The sequence below is a fragment of the Agelaius phoeniceus genome, chromosome 2, assembly GCF_051311805.1.
Source record: "Agelaius phoeniceus isolate bAgePho1 chromosome 2, bAgePho1.hap1, whole genome shotgun sequence".
NCBI lineage: Eukaryota > Metazoa > Chordata > Aves > Passeriformes > Icteridae > Agelaius > Agelaius phoeniceus.
Window position 1 is genome coordinate 12,681,056 of NC_135266.1, and position 24,155 is coordinate 12,705,210.

Genomic DNA, 24,155 nt, shown 5'->3' on the forward strand with positions numbered 1-24,155 from the left:
AAAGAGCATCAAGACTGAAAGGCAGCAGGATAACTGAGAGCAGACAGGATGGGCAAACTTAGACCTCAGTCTGATTCTTCCTCAGCCAACTCTTGCTTGTGTCACTCAAGGCGCATCCTTTGAAAAACACCTGCACAGTTTCTTTCCAGCAACCTGAGATTTCAGTCTATTTAAGATATTTTTGGAAGAAAAAGAAATCCAAGACAGCCTTAGAAAACAGCGTAATGGCTAAAATATTAGCCCATTATCCTCAATGTCAATTAACAGTAAATCTGGGGAACAGCTGAAAGGTTTCACATCTTTCAGCTTCAAGTTTAATATTCAGGGATTCCATGGTTTGCTCCTCAGAGTTTTGCATTTCTTTAATATGGAATGTAAGGGCTCTTTTATGTTGGGAATGTGTTCTACTAGAGACTTTTGTATATAAGCATTATCTTAGTTGCTTCCATATAGAAGCAGTGCAAATATCTGAGATTGCTCTGCCTGGATCCAAACTGGATTTGGTTTGAAAATTTTGCAGCAGGAAAAAGCAGAGCATGATTATTTGGCAGAACACACTAATGTAGGCATATGATTTCTGGGCTACAAAAATGTGTACCTATCTAACACTGAAACTTTAGCACAAAGCATTCCCATGTACTTCATTTGCAGACTAACACTGCAGGATGATGAATGTGGCTGTCAGGATTACTTGAATTTAACTGGAAGTATAAAAAGATTGAAATCCACCAATTTCTAATCATGCACCCCGAAACATCCTTGAGGATCTGTGTGTTAGCTATAATTTATCAAATCTGAAGTTCTTTTATCCTAACTGAAAAGCAAAACTTTTTTTTTTTTTTTGGAAAGTATGAAGGTGAAAAAATGTGGCTTTCAGGATCTTCAAAACTAGGAGATAGGACCCAAGGCATTTTCAAGACAATCAGTTTGAACTTGCTGTATACTTCTTGCAATATTTAAATTTAAGTATCTCTTCTCCTCTCCTCTCCTCTCCTCTCCTCTCCTCTCCTCTCCTCTCCTCTCCTCTCCTCTCCTCTCCTCTCCTCTCCTCTCCTTTTTCTTTCTTAACAGTGTTTCTATATTATATATAATCAAGGAATGAAAACACTTCACTGTGTCCTTAAGCATATTTACCGAGAACAAAAAATCTGTAATATATGTGAAGAGCTTAGCAACAACACTGTTTTGAGAGATGTGTGTATGGAAACTTGCACTGACTAGAGAGGTCTTTCTTACAGCTGGCATTACTTTGAAAAATTGTGTTTCATTTAGCTGCTACAATGTGGTGTACTTGATAAAGTAAACATACTAATGCTATCAAGGTTATCTTGAGTTCACCAATCTGCCGTTCCTCTTTCAGCTGACCTCCCTCTTCACTGCAACACAATCTTTCCTCTTGACCTGTTTTTGCTTAGGTTTCTGAAAGAAGTCAGCCAACTAATCACTAAACATTCTAATCACTCAGAATCTATTTATAAATGCATGCAACTATTCAAAGAAGATATAACAAAAATAAGAATAAATAATAGAACTTAACTAAATAATCTATTTAGTAGATAAAATTTAACACCATAGTTTAAAAAGTATCTTACAAGTTTATATATTTTAGTCCTTATAGTAGCAGTGCTAATAATAGTACCATGTTCACTTTAGTATATGCAACAAATAATTAACAAATCTATTAATAGAATTTTTAGTGCAAAGAGAAAGGGGAGGTGTAGAAAACAGAAAGATAGAAACTATGTGTTGAGTGAATATTGCAGCAATGCAATACATACATAAATTCATACATTTATATATGGGGGGGTAAGTTTTATAAAATTAAAATGTGAAACTTTTATTCTTAAAGCTCAATAGCTGTAATAGCCACATATTGTTTACTACTAATATCCATTGACACCAACTTTTTTGCAAAACGAATAATTTTCTTTATTTTCCAATATAGGACTATTATTTACCAAATAAAGCCATTTTGAAAATTACTAGCTATCAGTTTCTTGATATATGTATATGACTGAAAGTTAGGAAGGAGAGCAATAAATGCTATGCTGAGCAAGCAAAAAGAAAAACATACTCTGAGGAGTAATATGGAAAACTTGACTGAAGAGAGATGCTGAAATCCTAGTTTTGGGAACATTCAGATTATGTACCTTGCCCTACCTTATTATTTCACATCTCCAACAGTAACTGTCACAGTAATATTTTCATTAGTAAGTATGGCTGATTTTCTCCACTGAGTGTCTTGAAGGAATATTTAATCCAGAGGTCTTGGGCTCAAGCTGTCCAGAACACAGCCTGTCCTTACAACAACAGGCACCCTGGCTACCTGTGAGCTCCCAGTGGAAAGCTGATTCCTGAGACCCATAACTGCCACAGTCAGAAGAGTGAGGTCTATCTGCTACAGTGAGGTTTAACAGGATTTTCTATTGGTAGCCTTTTACAACAGGGCTCAACAATTTTACTGCCATTCTGTTCTTCTCAGTCTCGATTGCAATACTCACATTTGTTTTGACTATCACATAATTGGCTTTTGTCAGCCGGATATTGTGTGATAAGCCACCACCTTCTGCCCCCTGCATAAGCTGACAGAAAAGAAATTAGAGCTAAGCAAATGCAGTTACTGTTGTGGACAGGAGGATGGTTTTGTCATTAATGTGAACCTTATTAAACCTAGATTCAATAACCAAACCATGTGCAAATCTCTTAACTCTAAGTAAGCCAAAAGATTGTCAAGGAGTGCTACAGGAGATTCAGGTTGGATATCAGGGACAATTTCTTCACTAAAAGAGTAGTTAAGCACGGGAACAGACTGCCCAGAGAAGTGGTTGGGTCACCATTCCTGAAAGTGTTCAAAAAATGTTTGAATATGGCACTTGGGAACATGATTTAGTGGTGAAGATGTCAGTGATATTACACTGATGGCTGAACTTGATGTTCCTAGATGGGTTTTCAAACCTTAATGGTTCTATGATTATACTGACTCTTTCCCAGAGGGAGGTCATTGGGAGGAAAGGGACTAGGAGCATCCTGATGAAAGGGAGTTTCACAGATGAAAGTGCTTCTCATCACTGTAAGATGCTTAAAACAGAGACAAATCAACTCAGACCTGCTGGATGTGGCAAGAGCTGGATGCACCCAGCTGAGAGAGCCTCAGCTCCCTCGCTCCTTGCATCACTTTCTGTTCAAATGAGTTCAGTGTTGAAAAAAGGCTATAAAAAAATTCCACTGGGTTAGAATCACAGAATGATTTGGGTTGGAAGGGACCTTCCAGATCATCTAATTTCAACTGCCCTGACATGGACAGAGGAATTCTCCATTAGTCCAACTTGCTCAGAGCCCCATCCAACGTGGCCTCAAACACTTCCAGGAATGGGGCGTTCACAGCTTCTCTGGGAAAACTGCTCCAGAGCCTCACCAACCTCACAGTAAGAAATTCTTCCTAACATCGAGTCTATTCCTATTCTCAGAGCTATATCAGCTAGAGCTGTGTGAAAAAGTAACCTACTGCCTTATGCATTTATTTTAGAAGTATAATTGGATGGAAGTACAGACAAGTGATATAAGTTTGAAACAGAAGCTTATGGCTTTGTAAAACCAAGAGCAAATACTTGGTATAAACTTGCAGTCATATTTTTATCTCAGGGAAAACATAATTAGAAAGAAAGATACAGTATAACTCTTGTTTTAATAAACTATATTTCACATATGCTTTATAATTTGAAATGTTACACCATATTTGAGTGACTCAAGTGGGATCAACTTTCATAATTATCTAAATCAGCTTGACATGTCTAGGGATCTGAATTTACATAACTAACTGAGGGAGTTTAGGTTTTATTTTTTTCTTTCATATCCGTGATCAGTACAAAGGTCAATAGGCTATTTTCAAAGTGCTTGGTAGATCTGCAACAGCTTGCTAAAAAAGGAGAAAAACATGTAGTTTAAACAAGATACAAGTGGTATTTAAGATTTAAAATATTGACTGTATACCCATGTCGTAGGAATTTAGATTTAAGAAAATGTTCAGACAGGTTTATGAAAACAGTTAAGTCCAGCAGAAATATAAATAGTTAAGACGTAGTTTATAGAAAAGATTTATGTTAATAATCTGTTGATTAGGAAGGAGACACGTGATTTTTTTTTTGTTAAAAAGAGAATTTTACAATGCATATTTAATATTCCTGTTTAGAAATTAAACTCTCGTTTGCACAGGATGGTGAAGGAAAAGTCAATATAGTCAACAAAGTAGAACCAAAGTAGTCTGTATTGCATCTGAATCTCTTCCAGTGGTGAATAAGAAAAGATGTTAACTTCAGTCAGGCATCAAAATATTGCCTGAAAAGCCTGGTCATCTGGGTGAAGGATGTCATCAGGGAAAAGGAATGTATTACATCCTCCTCAATCTGAAACCATATTAGAATAAGAATATGAAATACAGAAATTTCAAAAATTCAGTAGACTTATGCATAAATATGAGATATTCGAGAGCAAAAACTGTCATGCATTCTGTTTAATAAAGTAGAAATAAAAACGTATATTTCTTCTAATATATATGTATATTATAATTTTCTGGTGTAGAAGAGAAATGCTTGCAATTAGGTACTTACTGAAAAGATAGATATCTCAAGGTGATGTCTTTTCATTTTAAGTATTAACAGAAGCCCTTTCTACCATGCACTAGCCCTAAAATTAATTGAAAATCCCAACATATTTTGTCTTTTAACCCTTACCTTTAGTTTTAAATAGAATACTAAAATAATCTCACACACACACACACATACACACACACAAGATTCATAATAGTTTCAGGTAAATATTACATTTCCTTCTAATACTGGTCATGAGATTAAATTATTTGAAGGACTACATATTACATATTCTTCTGGCCCATGCACATGGAAACATAAGTTTATGATTTTCATAAGGCAAATATGAAATGAAGCAAAACAGACTTAAAGCACCTTTGTATGAACAATGGATTCTCTCAATGCACAAAACAAGTGAAAAACAAATAAATAAGATTCTGACAAAACCAGTTATAAATTATTGCCAGAATTTTCACATCTTCATGGCTAAGGAAGGCTGATCAGGAATGGCATTTTCAGAATATGGTCAAAGCTAATACTTTGAATGTTTAAAAATAAATATTGGCATACATACATGAGAATACTTTTCCTTCATTTTTTAAAGATAGATATGCATTGCTACTAAAAATGTAACACATGTATTGACTATCTAAGATCTCAAAGCAAGATGTTTCCCAGATATGTGGCAATATAGTAATTCTCCATTTCTTTCGTGCCCTTAATTTGAAAATAATGAGGTTTACAGAGAATTGAAGAGGTGGACATCATGACATATGAAACTGAAATTGATTAGGTATTGAAAGGAATCCATTTGTGTAACTTTTAAAGTGAAGCCAGCCGATTATTTTGATATCTACTTTTAAAAACCTGTTGAAACCATATTTTAAGAAAAACCTTTGTTATTGAAAGCTGTTAATAAATACAGGCAAGAAAACCCTCTATAATAACTTTATGAAATTATTAAAATGATTTTTTTTCCTTTCCTCATATACACATCAAATGCAGAGTAAAGTTAACATAAATTACTTCTATGATCTCCTCTACTATTCCAGGATTACACATAATTTATATGAACAGAATTCTTTTTTTTTTCTAGACAAAAGTTTTTAAGTCTTAAAACAGTTCTTCAGTAAATTGTATACCAGCCTGATTTCAGCTTCATGTTGAAGATTTTTTGAAAATAAAGATTTAAATAAATCTTTATTTGAAAATAAAGATTTATTTATTCCACGTCAGCATCAAAAAATCAGTGACTTTTTCTTTGACTGCAACCTTTCCAAGATCCTTTCCATTTCTTATTAAGAATAAAAAAGATATACTAGGTAAAGATACATCAATTTTCATTAAAATGCTTACACTTGTATCAAAGCAATAGATGTATAATAAAAAAAATCTCTAGTACTTGCTCTGAAATGCTGAGAAAAACCTAAGTACTAAATATCTCCTGTGTTGAAGCTACATCTGTGAAGAACAGATATTAACTAGCAGTTTATCTATAAATGTTTACATTTTTAGTCCTAAATTACTTGATTAAAAAATATCAGACCAAACTGTGTGTTAGATCATTATCACTTGCCAAAACAGAATTTAGAATGCTGAAATTTAGATTGAAAGTTTATTGCAGCCAAAGTAAAGAAATTATCTAAATGTAAATCAACATAATTCATTTGAATGAAAATATGTATGGGAATTAACCACCTAGACTATAAAGATAATTACTACCATGTATTAAAACATAAAAATAAATACATATCTTTTACTGGAAATAAAAGATCATTGACTATGACAGATGTGAAACATGGATCATATAATAAGTGTTTACATATTCAAATACTTTTAGTTTTTTTAACAGTGAATGACACGCTGATAAATGTTTTAAATATTTTGCTGTGTGTTGAGTGTAATGACTTATTGCATAATAATACATTCTAGATACATGTAGCAAATGAAATTTTGTTTTAAATTGCTTCTGCAGGGCTTAATGGTGTAAATGCCACTGAAAACTGAAGTATCATCCTAACTGGCATCATCACTAGAATAGTGATGAGGAAACTTTGTGGATGTTCAGGTGCTCCAGTGAGGAAAGGTTTATCTGATTACAGAGCTGTTTCATCTCTGACTTTCACCTTCACTTGTAGAAAGTTGGATTTAGGTATCATCAGTGTGGTTGTGGGTACAAGTGGGTACAGTCTTTATGCCTCTGATCCTATCAGTGAAAGAGGCAATCAGTTTATCCAAAAGGCATTTGGTTCAGTGGCTTTTCAGGTATCCACCTGTACATAGATGCATATTTTCCTCCAGGATCTATTGACAACCACTGGGAGTAAGGAGAGGATAGATATGCAGGACATTTCCACCCAGAAACCTAAACTCAGGGTGCAGAAACTTAGTAAAACTGATTGAGAAGGAAATTATTGTAGTCCCCTCAACCCCGGCTATGCAAAGTTTATTAACCTCCCTCCTGAAAAAAACCAACCAACCAACCAACCAAAAAACCAAAACAAACAAAAAAAACCCAAACCCACCCACAGAATGTGTAATGACTCTTCATGTCAATAAAATGCACCTGGTCCCAGCATCAGAGAAGAAAATCTGAAAATAAATTAACTGTCCTTCACTACCTTGTTCCAAGCCATAGTGTGACCATGACTTTGTTGGATTCCCATGACCAAACTACATTTTGGAAAAGAGCCACTTTAAACAAATCTATTGTTATCTAAACCAGAATGTTGAACAATTTCAACAAAATAATAGTTGAATGGCTTGCTCCCAGTTTGAAAAATGCACTATCACAGTCACAGTGTTATTCCCTTAATAATGCAGAGAAGGTTTAAAGAGAAGAGCTTTAATATCTGTAAGGATCTGGAGATAAAAATCATTATTGAAGTAATTCAATATCACTGGATACAACATGTCATAACTATCTAGCAGCTTTATTTGCAGATTAAGTGACAACTACTGAATAAATCTCATCTAGAAAGGGTGATTGTTTTATTAGCCAAACCATTTGTTTTCAGTGATTGCAGAATTGCTCAGACATAAATAGATAAACCTTTTATGTAATTGAAGGAATAGAGATCTGGTGTTTTCATAGGACATTCATTAAAATATTCCCTTGGATTTATTTTTATTAATGTAATTTCATGTTTATTTATTTTTTCCCACCATAGGGATCATTTTCTTGTCACTCTTCACAATTTCACATACTGAGCTACAGGAGGAATTGCTGTCAACAGCATTTTCTTTCAATGTGGCATATTTAAAGAGGCTGGTATTTTAGTTCTTGTCTGAGTGAATATGAATCTCAGTTGCTTAGAGAATACACAATCTTGTATGCAAATCGTGCATTTATTAGAAGACAGCTATAAATCTGTGTATACTGGATCCTAATTTTTAAATGCTGTTATTTTAACCATGCTCAAATTAAATAAATAAGGCAAATAATTCAGAGCTAGCTTCAACAAAGTAATACTCTAACAGCTGATTATTTCTCTCACAAGGTACTTAAGAATACACAAGGAAAAAAGGGAATTTATTATTTAATGGCCTGATGTTAAAACACATTTTGATTTGTGCGTTTCTTCATAGCTTTATATGGTCCCTTATACTGCCAGGAGTAGCAAGTCACAGTAAATGTCCCCAAGTTTTAGTGATTGGACTCTGGGCAGAAAAACATAAAGCTCATTATGCATAATAGGTATCCAGGTTTCCAGAACTAATTATTGTCTTCTAAAAAATAATTTAATCTAATGAAGTATGCTACTGGAAGCCTCATGGCATTTGGAAAGGGATCTTTTATCTTATCCTGCTCTTACTCCTGTAATATTGATGATTTTTTTTCTCCCCCATAATGCTTTCCCATAGAAGACAAAATGTGACTGATTCGACTACCAGAGTAATTTGGAAGGTAGGTGTAAGAAGTAAGTAAGTTTGGCAAATTGCTCTGTTTCTATAAATGTGAAATACTGGAAACAAGTCATGAATGTTGTTCAACTTTTCAACTAGGTTTACAAAGATAAGGTTCATTATCTATGCTATCTTTTACAAAAAACTGGCCACCTCACAGAAAAGGTATATTTAAAGTAGTTAAAATATAAAAATTCCTAGGTAGAACTGCCTTTAGGAATATAAATATACATATTTATAAAAGAAAATTTTGTTATAAACAACTCAATCTTTCTAAGTAATAAATTGTTGCAAAATCTATCTGCCATCATTAATAAGTCACATTGCAATAGCTTAATGCTGATTTATTTCACTCCATGTGATAAGAACTGTCCTCAAATTTTGTCTATATAAAAGTCGCTAAGTTAAGCAATTTATACTATGAAATATTTTTTGATATTAATTATATGAAGCAGAGGAAAAGGCAGGAAAATTCTGTTCTTATGTTAGGTCTTTGAGATAAGAAATAGAAATAAGCAATAGAATTTTGAATTCTATTGCTTTGAAATAAGCGATAGAATTTTGCTTTTCTAAAGCTAAATATTGCTGAAAAGGAAACAATTTTTTTTTCCCAGTTATCTTTTGTAAGCATTTGAAAATTGCAATATTCAATTCTATCTGTACTGAAAATTAATTCTGACACATGGAAATACCTGATTTCGTGAGCTCCAGTGACAAACCAGGACAAGAAACCTGTCATAATGAACCTTGCTTTTTGAATTCACCTGCAGATTTGCATTAGAAGAGTGCATGTGAGTGTGCCACAAGGATTGCAGGCTGGGTGGTGTGAGCAGATGTTGAACAGCTGCATTGGCAGGTACCTGTGACAGCCTGTGCTCCTCCTACTCACATTTCAATACAGGCAAACAATTTTACCTTTTCTTCAAACTTACTGTCTCAATCTAAAATGTACCTTTTGCTGTTTAATTGCAATAATAAGGGAAAGGAACATTTTTGAAGACTCAGAGATACCATGAGGCTCTGTAAACAGCAGGAATAACCTTTAAGGCAATGTTCAAATGACTACATCTCTCTCAATGCAATTTTCTCTGCTAGGGCTACCTGGACACAAACATTAAAAGAGTCCTTTGGGAGGTACTCTTCTTGAGTTAATGTCTAAATATAACACAATTGAATTACAGTTTTTTGTTTTCTCCCCTGCCAAGCAGAGTTCAAATGCATTGGTTACCTTTTACAAGACCTGCAAGCACTAAAGCATTTTCAAACTGCACACGTGTGATATGTAATGTCTCTGAATTGCTGTTCTGCTCAACAATATATTTAAAAATTTAAGCTGCATACACACAATCAAACTTGAGCAATCAATGGACTTAGTAATTCTTGTAACAAAGATATGTGTTTTCTCTGAAATTCCTTTGTAGTTCTCTAACAAAACACCACTTTTGGAACAACAATAAAGCACAGCACATTCATTATTCAGCCTGCAGTCCAACACACAGGTGAAGAGAGACACTAACTCTTCAGTGAGCTTAGAGTTGTTTACATGCACCTGCATTCTTCACAGAACTGACAGAGCTGGAAACACTCAGTTTGCACAGTGCTAACCATGCATTTTGTGCAAGAAAAAGAATTGAGAGTATATAAGATTAATTTTAATGTTGTTTTTACAATATAAACCATGCCAAAATAATATGAAAAGAAACAAAAAAACCTCAAACCCAACACCACCAAATAAAAACCAAAAAAACAATGCAACTTTAAAAGAAGAATAAAGTGGGCAAGTGTATTCCCTTGAGATTTATTTTTGATGAATGAAATACATTCTAACTCACACCAACCTGTAAAATATACTTGTGATAAAATATTTTTTTAGAAAGCATTGTGGAAATTACTTTGAATAAAACATATTTTCTTTTCTTCTTGCAGGTAGGATACAAAAAAAGAACGCAATTATGTCTCCAACAGCCAATTTTTGAACAGCAAAAAGCCTGTAGAATGTTCTGATTTTCCTCCTGTTTCCTTTCCTCCCAAAGATCCTCTTCCATTTCATCCCATCCTTAAGCCAACTTATAAATTAGCAGTTATAAAGTAAGCAATTTGTGTTTAATTCAATTTAATGAAACTGAATTAAATTTAAATAAGGCAGCAGACATGCAGGGTATATGCAATGCACTTTTCATGTCTGTATATAAGAGGCCTGTCTGTAGGATAGCCAGATGTTCCTGGGGCATTTGGCACTGTGAGGTTTAACACAATTCACTCCATCCCAGTTTGTGGTCACAAAGCAGTATGAAGTCATTCCTAAGTATCCCTCAAAGTCTCAGTCTGGAATTTCAATAAATTCAAAATATTATTATGTGCCCCATTTGTATAATTTCATTTTTACTCCTAAAGTGTATGTATTGATACAAGACATAATTTATACTATTTTAAAAGCATAGCTCAAGGCATCCTGAAGATTAGTTTTGAAACAGAAATTGATGGAAGAATATCCTCTTATGAGAAAGTGGTATAATTCCAGCTGGCATAGGTACTAAAGCTCTTCTTTAATTATGTAATTTTCTGTTTGTTTTCAATCACCTTTTGGGATATAGGATGGTATGTCATGATTGGTAAAAAAAAACCCTACCAAACAACTAGTATTAAAAAAAATTTCTAAAGCAAAGAACAAATGCTTTGACTATGAAACTCTATGTATTTGAAAGAACATTTCTAGAAAAGTGATGGAGAGCAGTTCATTATTCTTCTTCACTTTGACAAATCAGATCTGGTTGCTCTATTGTAATTTTCAGGTGTCCCATTTCCTTCTCTACTGCTTCTGATTCTTGTCATTGTGGAAGTCATAGTCTTCTTAAGATTCCCCTGGGATATTTCAATGAGTTGTCCTTGTGACTGTCCACTTGTTGCTGAAATGCAATTCTATGCAGGAGGGAAGCAGCAAGAGGGAACAAACTGCTCCTTCAGATCATTTACTGACATAACCTGGAAGGCAAAACACACAGACCCACATGGTAATTATTTCCTGTTTCTCTTTTCTCACCACTTGCTACTGATAAGGAAGCTGTATAGATACTTTTTGTATTACTTTTTATAATTTTTTCTCATTTTTTAGTGAAGAACAATTTCTACTTTGGCATTATTCCACCTATATATCCCAAAGTTACTTTATCAAAATGGTTTTCTGGTTTGTTTGTTTGTTTATTTACCCAGTAGTGCACATAACTTTATATTTTCATTTAGGGAACGTGGAACATAGAAGTGATTTTTTTTTTTCTTGTCTTTGTTTGTTTTCTTGGTTTTGGTTTGTTGGGGTTTTTTGGGAGAGGTGATTTTTCTTTTTTTTTTGAAGAGTAGAACACAAACCTCCAGGGAAAAGCATTTGAAATAAAGGAAAGTAAATTGGAATGAAGCAGAACTTTGCTGGAAGAGACCAGAAATGTCTAGGTAAGTGATGAAATAACTGGAAGTACCCCATAAGCTCTTTAACCTGTTTAGGAAACTGATGCTGGACAGGTTTGACTAAATGTTTTTCATCATGTGTTGCTTAGAATTGAACCAATCAGAATTAAAAGTAGAAGAGATCAGAAATCCAATCATAATACAGAATGTGATGGAATTTAATGGATTTAAAATATATTATCAAAATTTAAAAATGGAGGAAAAGATTGGAAATTGTATAAGTTTTTTATCAGGCAGAAAGAAATTGCAGCTACAGAAAAACACTGACTTTTTTCACTTGTTTCTTGCTAAAATGCTCCAAATTTATGTGGTAAGCTTTTGAGAGATAAAGATACCGCTTAGAGAGAAGAGTGGGAAATTAGTGAGTTTTTCTTGGAATTTGAGTAAAATTGACTAAAGAGTATCATAAAAGGAAATTTCTTTTTTAAGAAAATATTGTTTTCAGCAAAAATCCATTTTCTGGATGTCTAAAAAACCTTGATGCAATCTGTATTCCCCATAATTCAGGCTCTGATGATCAAAGGTTTCGTTTGATGCCACATAACTCTTTGACCTTGGCTAAGTTTTGGTGATAAAATTATAGTTAGAGTGTGAGATGTGCAGGCTGAAGCCTGGCATAATAGAAAAACACAGAAAGATAAACACATACAGTTGCTGAGAAGGTATTTAGGTCCTTACAGATTTGAGGGGAAAAATACAGACATAAAATATATTGTAGAAAAAAATAGGTAGAATTCAAAGTTGGCAGTTTAGCATCACCAAGTCTCTGCACTCAAGGGGAATTCTTTCCCACCCAGCTGTCTTCCTGGCTGTCAAAGGCTCCATGGCAATCTCACTGGCAGTGGGACACAATATTAATCCTTAGCTTCCTGTCTCGTTAGCTCTATGTATTTTTGTGTGCTCTTTATTTAGGTATTCTCTTAGGTATTCTTGGGAAGTTTCCCTCTGCATGCTTGAATAAAAGGGACCTGGTGGGTGAATGCTGCAGTGCATCTACTGTGCTCTTCTAAATATTTTACAAGGCCTAGAATACTTAACTGGCAATAAATGACATCTTCCATAAATAATTTTTGACTGATACAGCTGTCAGAAGATTTTTATGCCAAGTGGAATGGGAAACTACCAATTACAATTGTTTCATGTGTTCAGTTTTGGACTAGGATGTGCAGATGTAAAAGTAAATTGAACTAATTTTTTTACACCCAACTCATGTCTGAAGTGTTATTAAACAAAATAAAATTAGAATTATCTCAGTTAATTTCAACCAGTCAGCTGTAAATGCCAATGCATGCATTCTAACTCTTAAATTTGAGTGGAAAAGTATTGATGGGATCACTCAAGAAGCACACATGCCTGTGTGCATTCTTGGATACACACACAAGGTAGCCTTAACCTTTGGTCTCACAGCAGAGAATCTCATATAGTCTGCATCAGAAGTAGTTTCTGCCTTAATGCAACTGTATGTCATAATTCTATTTTCATTAATAAAAGGAAAGTCCTAATTAATTAATATATGTATCTCATTTGCATGTCTGACATAAGTCGTCCCTCCAGTCTTTCTCTCTGATGCTAGGAGAATGCTGATATTGTTGTGATCATTATTTTCAATATCACTTCTACAGCTTTTGAATCCTCCCAACCCTCTAACTTCCTAACCTCAAGCCTCCCAACCATCCCCTCCCTTTTCACATCCACTCCTGGAGACTTCTTCAGGAAGTTAAATTGAGAAAAAAGAAATCACTGATGGTATTTATTAAAAGGAGTTCTCAGTTTACATTTTTGTAGGCTACCTTTTGTCTTTATTGACATCATAATTTTCCCTGATAATCCATCTCTTTGGCTCCTGCTCCATTGGTTCACGCACACTCTTCAGAAGTCTTGAATGCTATGAAGACAGTAACTCTGCAGGCTGAATTTTTTTATTTGGAGTAAACAATAATAGCCATGTGAACAATTCACAACTGTCCAGATAGAATCACTGAGGCTGGAAAAGACCTCCAAGGTCATCAAGTCAAACTTTTGATTGAATATTACCATATTCACTAAACCATCTAATGAAGTGTCACATCTACTCATTTTTAACACTTCTAGCGATGGTGGCTCCACCACCACCATGTGCAGCCTGTTCCAAAACTTAACCACTCTTTCAGGGTTGAATTTTTTCCATATATCCAACCTAAACCTCCACTGGTTTACCATGAGGCCATTTCCCCTGATCTGTCTCTGTCTGGAAGGAGAGGTCAATCTCTCCACAGCCTCTTCTCAGGCAGTTGGAGAGAGCAATAAGGTCTGCCCTGAGCCTCCTTTTCTCCAGGATGAACACCCCCAGCTCCCTCAGCTGCTCCTCATCAGAGCTGTGCTCCAGACCCTTCCTCAGCTCTGCTGCCCTGCTCTGCACTCACTCCAGCCCCTCAATGCCTTTCCTGTAGTGAGGAGCCCAGAACTGGACACAGTACTCTTAACTTATATCTTCCATTTTGCTGCTAACCTTAGATACAGGTTTACACAAACTTGGCTTCTATTATTTTATTGTTGAGTATTATCTATCATAACTCTATTTCTAATGTTAGTTTATGTGGTCTACTAAATATGTTTATTACAATTGATGTTCTGGTGAAGGCTGTCAGCCTGAATCACTGGATCTTTCCTCCTCAGTCCAAACTGAATTTTGCATGAAATCCTGTTTGCAGAGAGATTTCCACTCATTATTCTGCTCATGCTTGACCCTTATCAATGATATGTAATTATAGTTACCACATAAAAAGAGTGAAATATGTACATATACCTACATACATATATATGTATGAATGTATATACATACATATGTATACATCTATATGTACATATATGTATGTACATGTGTTTAAGTAGCCAACAAAATTGCACATGATTACACAACCAATGCAATGCCCTGTTCATAGCTGCTCCTATTTTATTCCTTTCTGTTCTTCCAACATGTGTTGCTGTGCCCTTTGAAGCAGAAAAAATATTTTCTTTTTATTGCTACAAAACCACATCCAGATGAGTCTTCAATTTTGTGTCAATCTCTGGATGCTATAAAGATAATAATAAGTAAATAGAGATGCCACTTGAGAGTGGGAAGTTCATCATTTACATATGTAGATTTGGGAAAGGGAAGGCTTTAGCCATATGAGTAGTTAAATCAATTTGCAAGAAGGGAAGGTATCGAACAGCTGGTGAAGAAGTAGCTATCATAATTTTCCCAGGAAAAAAAAAACAACAAACTGCTTTATAATATGTGTTGTGGTTTTGCAGGTGATTTGGCAATGAAGAAAATGCAATTTTCTCCAATGAACTGTGTTTTATGTGTTTGTCTGTTGTTACATCTGTTGAAAGATAATCTCATTTTTATTTACTCTGACCGTTTCTATTGCAGTGATTGTTAAGTATATTTATTAGCAAGCAATGCCATTTTTCCTTTTCTTAAAAAAAGCAATAACATATCAGCAGTATCATATTAGAGTTAAATCTTTTGAGTTACTGTTGCAATATCAACCTTAAATGTCTGCTACACAGATGAAATCATCACAGGGCAATTGTCTCAAGCACTATGCTTATTTATTTCTGAAGGTCAGAAAGAAAGAGGAAATGTAACCATACTTTGTGTTAAAGTCCCTTATTCAGCTTTGCTCTGCTGTACTTGTTTGGACAGCTGTAGGCTCTGGTTTTCTCCTAAAACGTCTTTTTTTTTTTTTTTTAATGTGAAGGATGGCTGATTTTAAGGAGCAGAATAACAAATGATAGCAATCTAAATGTATCCAATGGTCTAATCCTTATATGGAAAATTCATTTGTGATCAAAAACATCACTAAATAAATTACATATATTAGAACTGGCAAGAGAATGAAAACTGTGTTTCCTTTCACCATTTCAAGAAAGTGTGAAGTTTTTGTGTTTTGAAGCTTTTTTATATTTTGGTTTGTTTTGATCCCTGCCCTCCCCCCAAAATAAACCAAAGTAACACAAAATAACTTTGCTATATTTCATAAAATGGAATATTTTTGAAGTGTACACTTCCAGATTAATAAAAACAAATAACTAAACCCCAGTGTTTTCACTCAGTTCTTTCATGAGAAGTGACATAGGGATTTTGATTTGGGCCTCAGACACTTTTTCTCTTAAACCATGTTGAGGATCATGTTTTCAAAGCTCAGTATTTTATCCTCAGCATATTTTGATGAAAAGACATTTCTTCAAGCATTCTTCCATTTGTGCTAGTAATCTGCTATTGCTTCTCTTTTACTGAGAAGAAAACCTCATTCTCTGAGTGATGAAAAACCTGAGAAAGACTTCTCCATGTTTCTTTCTTGATTTTGAAAAACACAAAGAGGATTTTGACTGGATTAAGTACAGCCTCAAAAAAAAAAGAGCCCAGATTACTGCAAGGTGTCAAGTGGGCCAAAGCCTTACAATTATCTTTCTGTCAAACACTTCAAAGTCAGTTCTGTGTGAATAGAATTTGATTACTGAAAAATAGACCTCTATGTCTTGTAAGTAATAACAAAATAGGTATTTGTGAAAACCTAAATTCTTAAGGATAACAAACTGTTTCAAGTGTCATTCTACAAAAGAAGTAAACACTATTATTTTTACAACTTGAGAAGGTTAGATTAAGCACTAGAAGATACATTATAGGATTAGCCAGGCTTTGTATGAAACTGTGTGAGTAATAAAAGGTTTGCACAAAAGGATGGATGCATTTGTGCTCAGCAGTATAAAGGACTCAGCAATAGTATTTTTAAAAATAAAGACATGTCAGTTTTTGACAGTGACTGGTGACTTTTCATAAAAAAAAAAAAGAGAGAACAGAATATTCATGGAGCAATCAGAATAAAAATCAAGAAAATAAAAATTACCAAAAAACGAAAGGCAAACAAAAAACCCAGACCAACTCAATCCAACACAACCCTTTCCCTTCTCCAAAAAAAGAAAAAAGAAAAAAATGCTTATACACATAATCAGCATGGAACGTTTCGTTTTTTTTGGTTTGGGTTCTTTTTGGGAAAGAATGTTGCTTCATTATATGAAAGGGGGCTAGTCCACTGGAGTGAACCTGGGGAGATATTTCAAAGTACTCTATTACTCAAATATACAAATTTCTGATAAAGAGAAAAAAATAAGTGATCAGCATTTCCCATTGTGTTTCTGGGACATGGTCATAGCTAAAACTTACATGTATTCATATAAAAGATACAATTATTCTTCCCTTGAAGTTAGACTGGTCCATTAAGAAATTGCATGTCTGCTTTACTTCAGATCTGGCAATGAGGAAAATTAGTGCCAACCAATAAAACTGTCTGAAGAACAAAATATTAGTGCTAATGACATGAAATTCATGTTATCAGAATTACAGAGTGTTTTACTACTACTGTTTCTACTTCTCTTCTGATAGATAGGAGTAGTGGAGCTGCTCTATATGGGCTGTTGGAAAACATCTGATTTACTAGCATCCCAAGGAAATCCAAGTAGTGCATTCTGAGCCTACTCTGTGATGTGTACTAAAATGAGTGTAAAATCCAAGTGATTTGCTTTAAATAGTACATTTGATACAAGACAAAATACTAATATAGATGAATCTTTCTCATTTAGAGCATTTCTAGCTCTTATTAAAAACATCTAGTTTTCAGAAATGTTGTCTAAATTGGTAGAAATAGCTTTTAAAAGCATCACCCATAAAACAAGCAATTTGTTGTAGCCATAATTACATGGCAGATGCAACAAAAATGCCATTCTCAGTCTTCTTCCAGGGCAGAATCAACTTTAAGGGAACAAAATTTGTAATTATCCCTAACTATATCATGAAATAACACATCTTATGGTCTCACTGTCATCTCCAGCCATTTTGGAATTCATGCTCTAATTAAACAAGTATCAACTACAGAAATAAAATTTCGAAGTTTTGCTTAGTTTTTATTCAGGTAACTCTAAAGGGCAAAATATCAGAGAAAGTGTTCATTGTTCTTTCATGCTACTTCCATTGCTAGGTTTTGCTTTCTTTGTCTTTTTCTTTCTGCAAATGCAAGAATATTTTTGATAACTTTTGTGGGAATTTCCAATATATATATTTTATGAATGAGATAGGAAATGTGTGGGTTTTTTATCTCTTAAGAAAAGAAAGAGACTGATAAGAATCCGGTTATGACCTTATTATTTACTTCATAGCAGGCAGAAATCAAAGCTTGCAAAATTCTCTGTCAGTGGGCTAGCTGAAGTTTCTCAGTGTAAAGTCCACATGTGAAAATGTCAGAGAGCAAAATGTATTATAGAAAAGAAGAATAAATAAATCTCTTTAGCTCAGACTGCCAATGTGTAGCACAAAGAGGCTAATTCTATGTGAACACTGTTTCTTGACACCTAGCTATACCGTGCTGGATCAATAACTCATAAAATGTTGCTTTTAAAGTGCAATTAAAATGTGCTGAATTACTGCAGATAGGATTCTGATCCAGGGGACTAAGAGTTAAATTTCTGCATCGGCTCTGGGACAGAGCACAACATGCTATTAACTTCTCAGGCAACTACAGAGTGTAAGAAAACTTGCCCAGAGAGGACATGCAGAGTAGAAGTCTTCCTCATCATCCCTAGAATACAAGATTAGGGCCAGACTCAGCAGGAAAAAGATTAGTTAGTGATCTTAAATCCTGAATGAAATGTCTACTCACAGGTTTATGTCAAATTCTAGCCAGATAATTTCAGTTCCAAGGTACCTTCTGTTCAACAGGGACATTAATGAAAACATGGACTTTTTTCCCCATTGATTCAGTAGTTTGACATGATACTTTTGAATCAAAAATGAACCTCCTCGTTCTTCAGCTGCTGTGTTGCTACTGTCGCTGACAGTCCTTGGATTTATTTCTGTGGACTAATAAGGATGAAGCATAACAACAGGAGATAAATAATTCAAATAATAGTATTTTTAAATAAATGCTAGTACTCTGCAAGACAAGAAATGTGCTTTTCATTTGAATAATGCAATACCATTGGTGTGTACTGTTATGGATGCAGTATAATTATCAGGTAGACCTTGTGAGAAATATGTTCCACATCATTCTCTGTGACTACTGGGGGAAAAATTCTTCAGAAAAGAAAACCACACTGCCATCTTGAGCATTCATTCTCTGTAATTTTGCATGCTCCTTTTTGTTTGGGGGAAAGTTGCAGGGAGTTTATTGATATTTGAAAACAGAAATGTCTCTTTTTAAGATTGTGTTGTCTTTTCAAAAGAAAGCTGCTGACAACAAGCACGTCTGCTTGACGCTCCTAATAGGAGTGTTTTCTCTACAGGAATAGGATTTCTGGTCAAACCTGGACAGGAATTCAAGAGAGCAATAGCTTAAAATGGTAAGATCACTCCCTTATGAGAGCTAAATTCAAGTTCTTGTTCTTTCTAATTCACAGGATTGATTAATTGTCTCTAATTGTGGTGTGCTCTTCCTACTGTCCTTGTCTGACTTTACATTGTCCCAGCTTCATGGTCTTTGAGGTGAACCTGGTGCAGGTGTATCAGTAGACATCAGTAGACATTCCAGCATCTTTCTTGACTTCATAATTGAAAATCCTTGAGCATGGAAAGTCTGGCAGCCTGCTTCTCTGAGCTCTGTTCATAACAAAAACATTTCAACCATTCATGCTGTTTGGAGACAAGCTACCACTTATGGTACAAACAGCCCTCATAAAACCTCAGCTGCTGAAAGGTGTAGACATTTAAAAGTAGAGGCTTTCCCTCATCCTAACCCAGCTGCTAATCCAGACAGCTTTTTTTCCCTGCCCCAAATGCAAATTTTTTCTGGCTGTGGCTATAATCCCAACCTATTTTTCCTCTCATCTAATTAGATATAGAAGGGTAACATTTTGTGTTGGTACTTACCACATTTCTTATCATTAACACATGTTAAAGGAGAATATAGATCAATCATTGGCATGAGTCATTGTTCCACCAAAACTTGAAGTTAAAAGCTGTCATGCACATATAAGAGAATATAGGATATAGAAAATTTATTATTCAGGTATTCTGAGGAACCTTTTCACTCACATCCAGTGAAAGACGTTTTACTTTTAATATGCTACAAGCTTTATATACTCAACAATTCCTGTTTACCCAGAATTTTGTTGAAAGGAATGGGGAGGAGGTGTATGCAGAACAAGCAGTAGATGCACTTGAAAGACATTAATATAGCAACAAACTGAACATGTCTTCAAGTTTTCTATGCAGAATGATTGAAGATCCATTAAACAAGTAATCAACCTCCTACCCTTCAAATACAAGGAAGAAATACACTGAATGAATCACATTACTCTTTTGCACAACAAGGTATAAAAAACTCTTAGAATATGTTTTAAAATGCTTTATTTTAAAAATTAGATTTCAGTATGAAAAAAACCATAATCTATAATGCTTAGAAACCAAATTTGGGTCTACATTTTCAAATAATAGGTTTTTACACTATTTGCCAAGACTTTCTAAGGTTGCTTGTTAGGTCATCGAAGTGAAAAATGCTAATTAAAATGTTGAACTGAAGGTCAATTATGTACTTATAGGAAGGTGTCACTAAATATGTAAAGTAAATGGATGTAAACAGCCTTAAATTTGGCCTGTTGGAAGGACAAATGTACTGGACAGAAGGAACTGTAAACTGAAAAACAGTGACAGAGAAGTTGTCTCCCAACCTGGAAGCTGTGAGCCCAGGACTAGGCCTGAGAGCTGGAAACTTGAAAAGTACAGCTGGCCTCTCTGAAGCACAGCTGGGTAACCTAGAAACCAGAGATTCCCTCAGATACCACTAAAAGTGCAAAATCAAGGAATTGTAATGACAACTTGTACTCTGAAAAGATGGAAATAATCTGGGAATATAAAATGGGCCTAAAGAATAAAAAACATCATGACAAGCGTAAAATAAAAATTAACAGCATATATTGACTGTCAAAAGTGGTGATGTTCAATTTCATGTTGATATCAATGATTTGAACGCGGATTAAATTTTTTTCTCCAAATTTGAGCCTTTGTCTCTGGGAACTTCCCATGCTGCACACACATGAGGATGTGTGCTGTCATATTGGTAATAAGGTGGATTCACAAATTATAAGTTTGTAGTAACCTGTGGTCTACCTTCTGGGTTTTGCTGTTGTAGAAATGTCTACATCTCCTTGGTTTTGCTGTTGTTCATTACTGGATAATATTGATTGAGACTATATAATTGCCATATTAATTTGTAATAGCTTGATATAGATCAATATAATCACAAAAGTACTTGTTAGTGGTGGTTTTGTGGTAGCCTACTTGCTAAAGTGCAGGGCAGACACATATATGCTATTTTATAATTTATTTTCCTGTGGTTGGTATTAAAAGAATTGGAGGGACAAGAGATCACAAACATGTAATACAGGGGTTATGATGTTTTACTACAAACCTAAAATTTGATAATGATGCCTTAAGTTTTTAGCTTAGATATTTTTCAGATCCTGTACTGCATTAGTGTATAACTCTGAACCCCACAGAGAGTGTTAGTAAACTCTCTTCACAGTTTGGTCAGACTAAACAACCCTTCTAAGCCTGAGAACCAAGGACATCCTCAGCCTCAGGCCCTGAAAAGTACAAACAAAAGTGAATGGGGGGAAAAGCAAACTGTGGGAATATGACTTCATTACCTGAAGCTGTAATTGGACAATTAACCCCTGATATGAAAATAGACCAAACTCTTATCTGTCTGAAAAACTCATGACCATTGCCCATCTTGGGGGTAGCCCTTGTGAGGCTTTTGCACTGCCCAGGTGAATCTATTGAAGGCCTTTAATAAATATCTACTTTAACTCTGTCTAGCCTCTGCTCTAGGTAGCCATTCCAAGGCAATAATTAAACTGAATTGAAAGTCTTTGAACTACTCAATAAACTAGAGAAATTTTAGGGAAACAGGTGAGGTGCACGTTGGCTACAGTAACAATAATGCTAGCATTTTATTTTCTTTTTATGCCTGTTAAAGAGAGAGAAGTATAATGTTTTCACAGTACAGAGAGGATTGTAATGCTCCATAGTATCCCAAATTAAATTTGAATATGGAACAAAGGAGACATTTCCTTGACATGGAGACATGGAACACAGGTAGAAAAAAGTCCTGCTGTTGTTTAGAAATCTAAACTGTTATTTTTTATGTGCAAGAAGAATGCGTACAAAAGTCATTACTTGGTCAAGGAATTACCATGAAGGGTGGTGGCTGACCTACCACTCCTGGAAATCACTGGTGTGTTTCCACTTGTAGAATGGATTTTAGAGTTCACTTTGTTACAACATGAACTCCTGGGTAAATTAGTTGTGAAATATTAGCCTTCTGGAAATAACATTTTAAAAATGCTATTATTCATACCAGTCAGCTGTAACACCATTATATTGGTGTTACTTGGTGGCATTTTGATTTCTCAGAAGCCACTTCTTGGTAGGACCAACCCAAAATGAAAACAGAATTTTCTTCTTTCCAGTTTTTTTACATAAATGGATGAACTATCAATCTTGAAATAACTAAGGCATAAGTAAGTGTCCTGCTTTCTGGCTTCAGGCAGATATGTGTGGCAGCCCTAGGCTAGAAAATGGAACTTTCACACATTGGCTCAAAAATAACCACTTTAAGTGAACAATCCTACCATGAGTAATTAGATTGATTCTTAATCAAACTTTAAAAATATGTTTCATACTAAATTAGTTTCATACTAAAAATGGTAAAGATGATGCAGTATTAATAAGTGTTTTTCTCAGTTGTTTTGACTTTGCAAGCAGAGTTTATAAGGACAAATGAAAATAACTCCAGCAGTGACAGTAACACACCAGGAAATACAATAATATCTTGTGTGATTATAAAATATTTATTGTGACAGAAAAAGAGAGAAAGTGACAGAGAGGGAGCATGACATTTGTTTTCAAAATATGCAAATGTTTTTAAAAATGTCATTTTGAAATAGAAAGAGGAAATAAACCACAACTAACCTATTATGTGATCCATATTAAGAGAAAAATAGTTTCAAATTTACTGAGCAATTGTTTTATGACAGAACCAAAACTGTTCTAAATGACTGTGAAATTCTAAACCTTTCAGCTTGAATTCTTTAGTCATCAAAGTTTGTGTTTGCTATTTTGTCCCTCTGCTCTTGATTTTTAATTGAAGTTCTTTATCCCACAAGAGTGATCACTAGGAAAGAATGTTACAGCTTTCACAAGTGAGGTCAGCAGAGAAATTGTAATTGACTCAGTCACTCAGAAGGAAATGTAGAGATGTGCTAGTTTCCATAAAGTATAACAGAGATTAAAATGCTGGGAAAGTATTAAAGCATAATAAATTGGCATAAATTGGAATGGCTTTTCTTTTTTTTTTTAGTAAAAGAATGTGGTTTATTCCTTTTTTTTTTGTTGTTGTTTGTCCTTTTTTCCAAAGCAAATAAATTAAGTTGTATTAAATGATTCTACCAATCATTTCAAAGAAAATGAAGGTAAATGGCAGAAGTCAAGAAAAAGGTGATTTTGATTTGTCAAATATTAAACATTCAAATGCAAATTCTGCATTTCATCTTTCTGCTCTTACTTTCTCTTTTTTCTCCTTATCTGAGGAAGAAATCTATCTTCTACTTCAACAGTTTGTCTTCCTCTGACAATACATGGCAGAACTAAAGTCAACATAAACGTCAGAGATGTGGAGTGTTAAAATGCTGAAAGCAAGCAAACAAAAAAGAAATGTCTTTCAATAAGGTGTGTCATGTGTCATTGGTTAAGAGTGTAAGGCTTTCACTCCTGGAAAAGCACCACTTGAAACTGCTGCTAGGAGTAACTGTTATTCTTACTGAGGTCAGCATTCAGAATTAAAAACAGTAGCAAAATAAAGTCTCCATTCAGATTTACCTGGAAATCAATTTTGCTGTTACCAGAACTTCTTCTGTGATTCTGAGTGAAAGTGAAAGGAGAACCACCCTAGACCCAGTTGGGATTTTTTAAAATTTCATTTTTTTAACCCTTTTAATTTTTCATATATAGATTTTTTTTTTTTTTTAGATTATGTGTCGAGAATCTGAAGTCTGAAAGTGCTTTCTTTCTCAGCATTATTTTTCAGGAAAAATGTAGTTACCAATTGTTTTTAATAAACAATTATTTTGTTCAAAAAACATTTTACAAAAATATTTTTTTTTAATGGGAAATTTTCTTGATTT

The 24,155-nt window shown here is 34.4% G+C and overlaps 1 long non-coding RNA gene across 1 annotated transcript in view; it reads right to left on the minus strand.

The window, feature by feature from the left end:
* Positions 1–10,178: 10,178 nt before the first annotated feature.
* Positions 10,179–24,155, minus strand: part of LOC143693446 (uncharacterized) — a 121,998-nt gene continuing 108,021 nt past the window's right edge. Inside the window, exon 3 of the long non-coding RNA XR_013181141.1 lies at positions 10,179–11,474. This is a non-coding gene — a long non-coding RNA (uncharacterized LOC143693446). The remainder of the gene's footprint in view (positions 11,475–24,155) is intronic.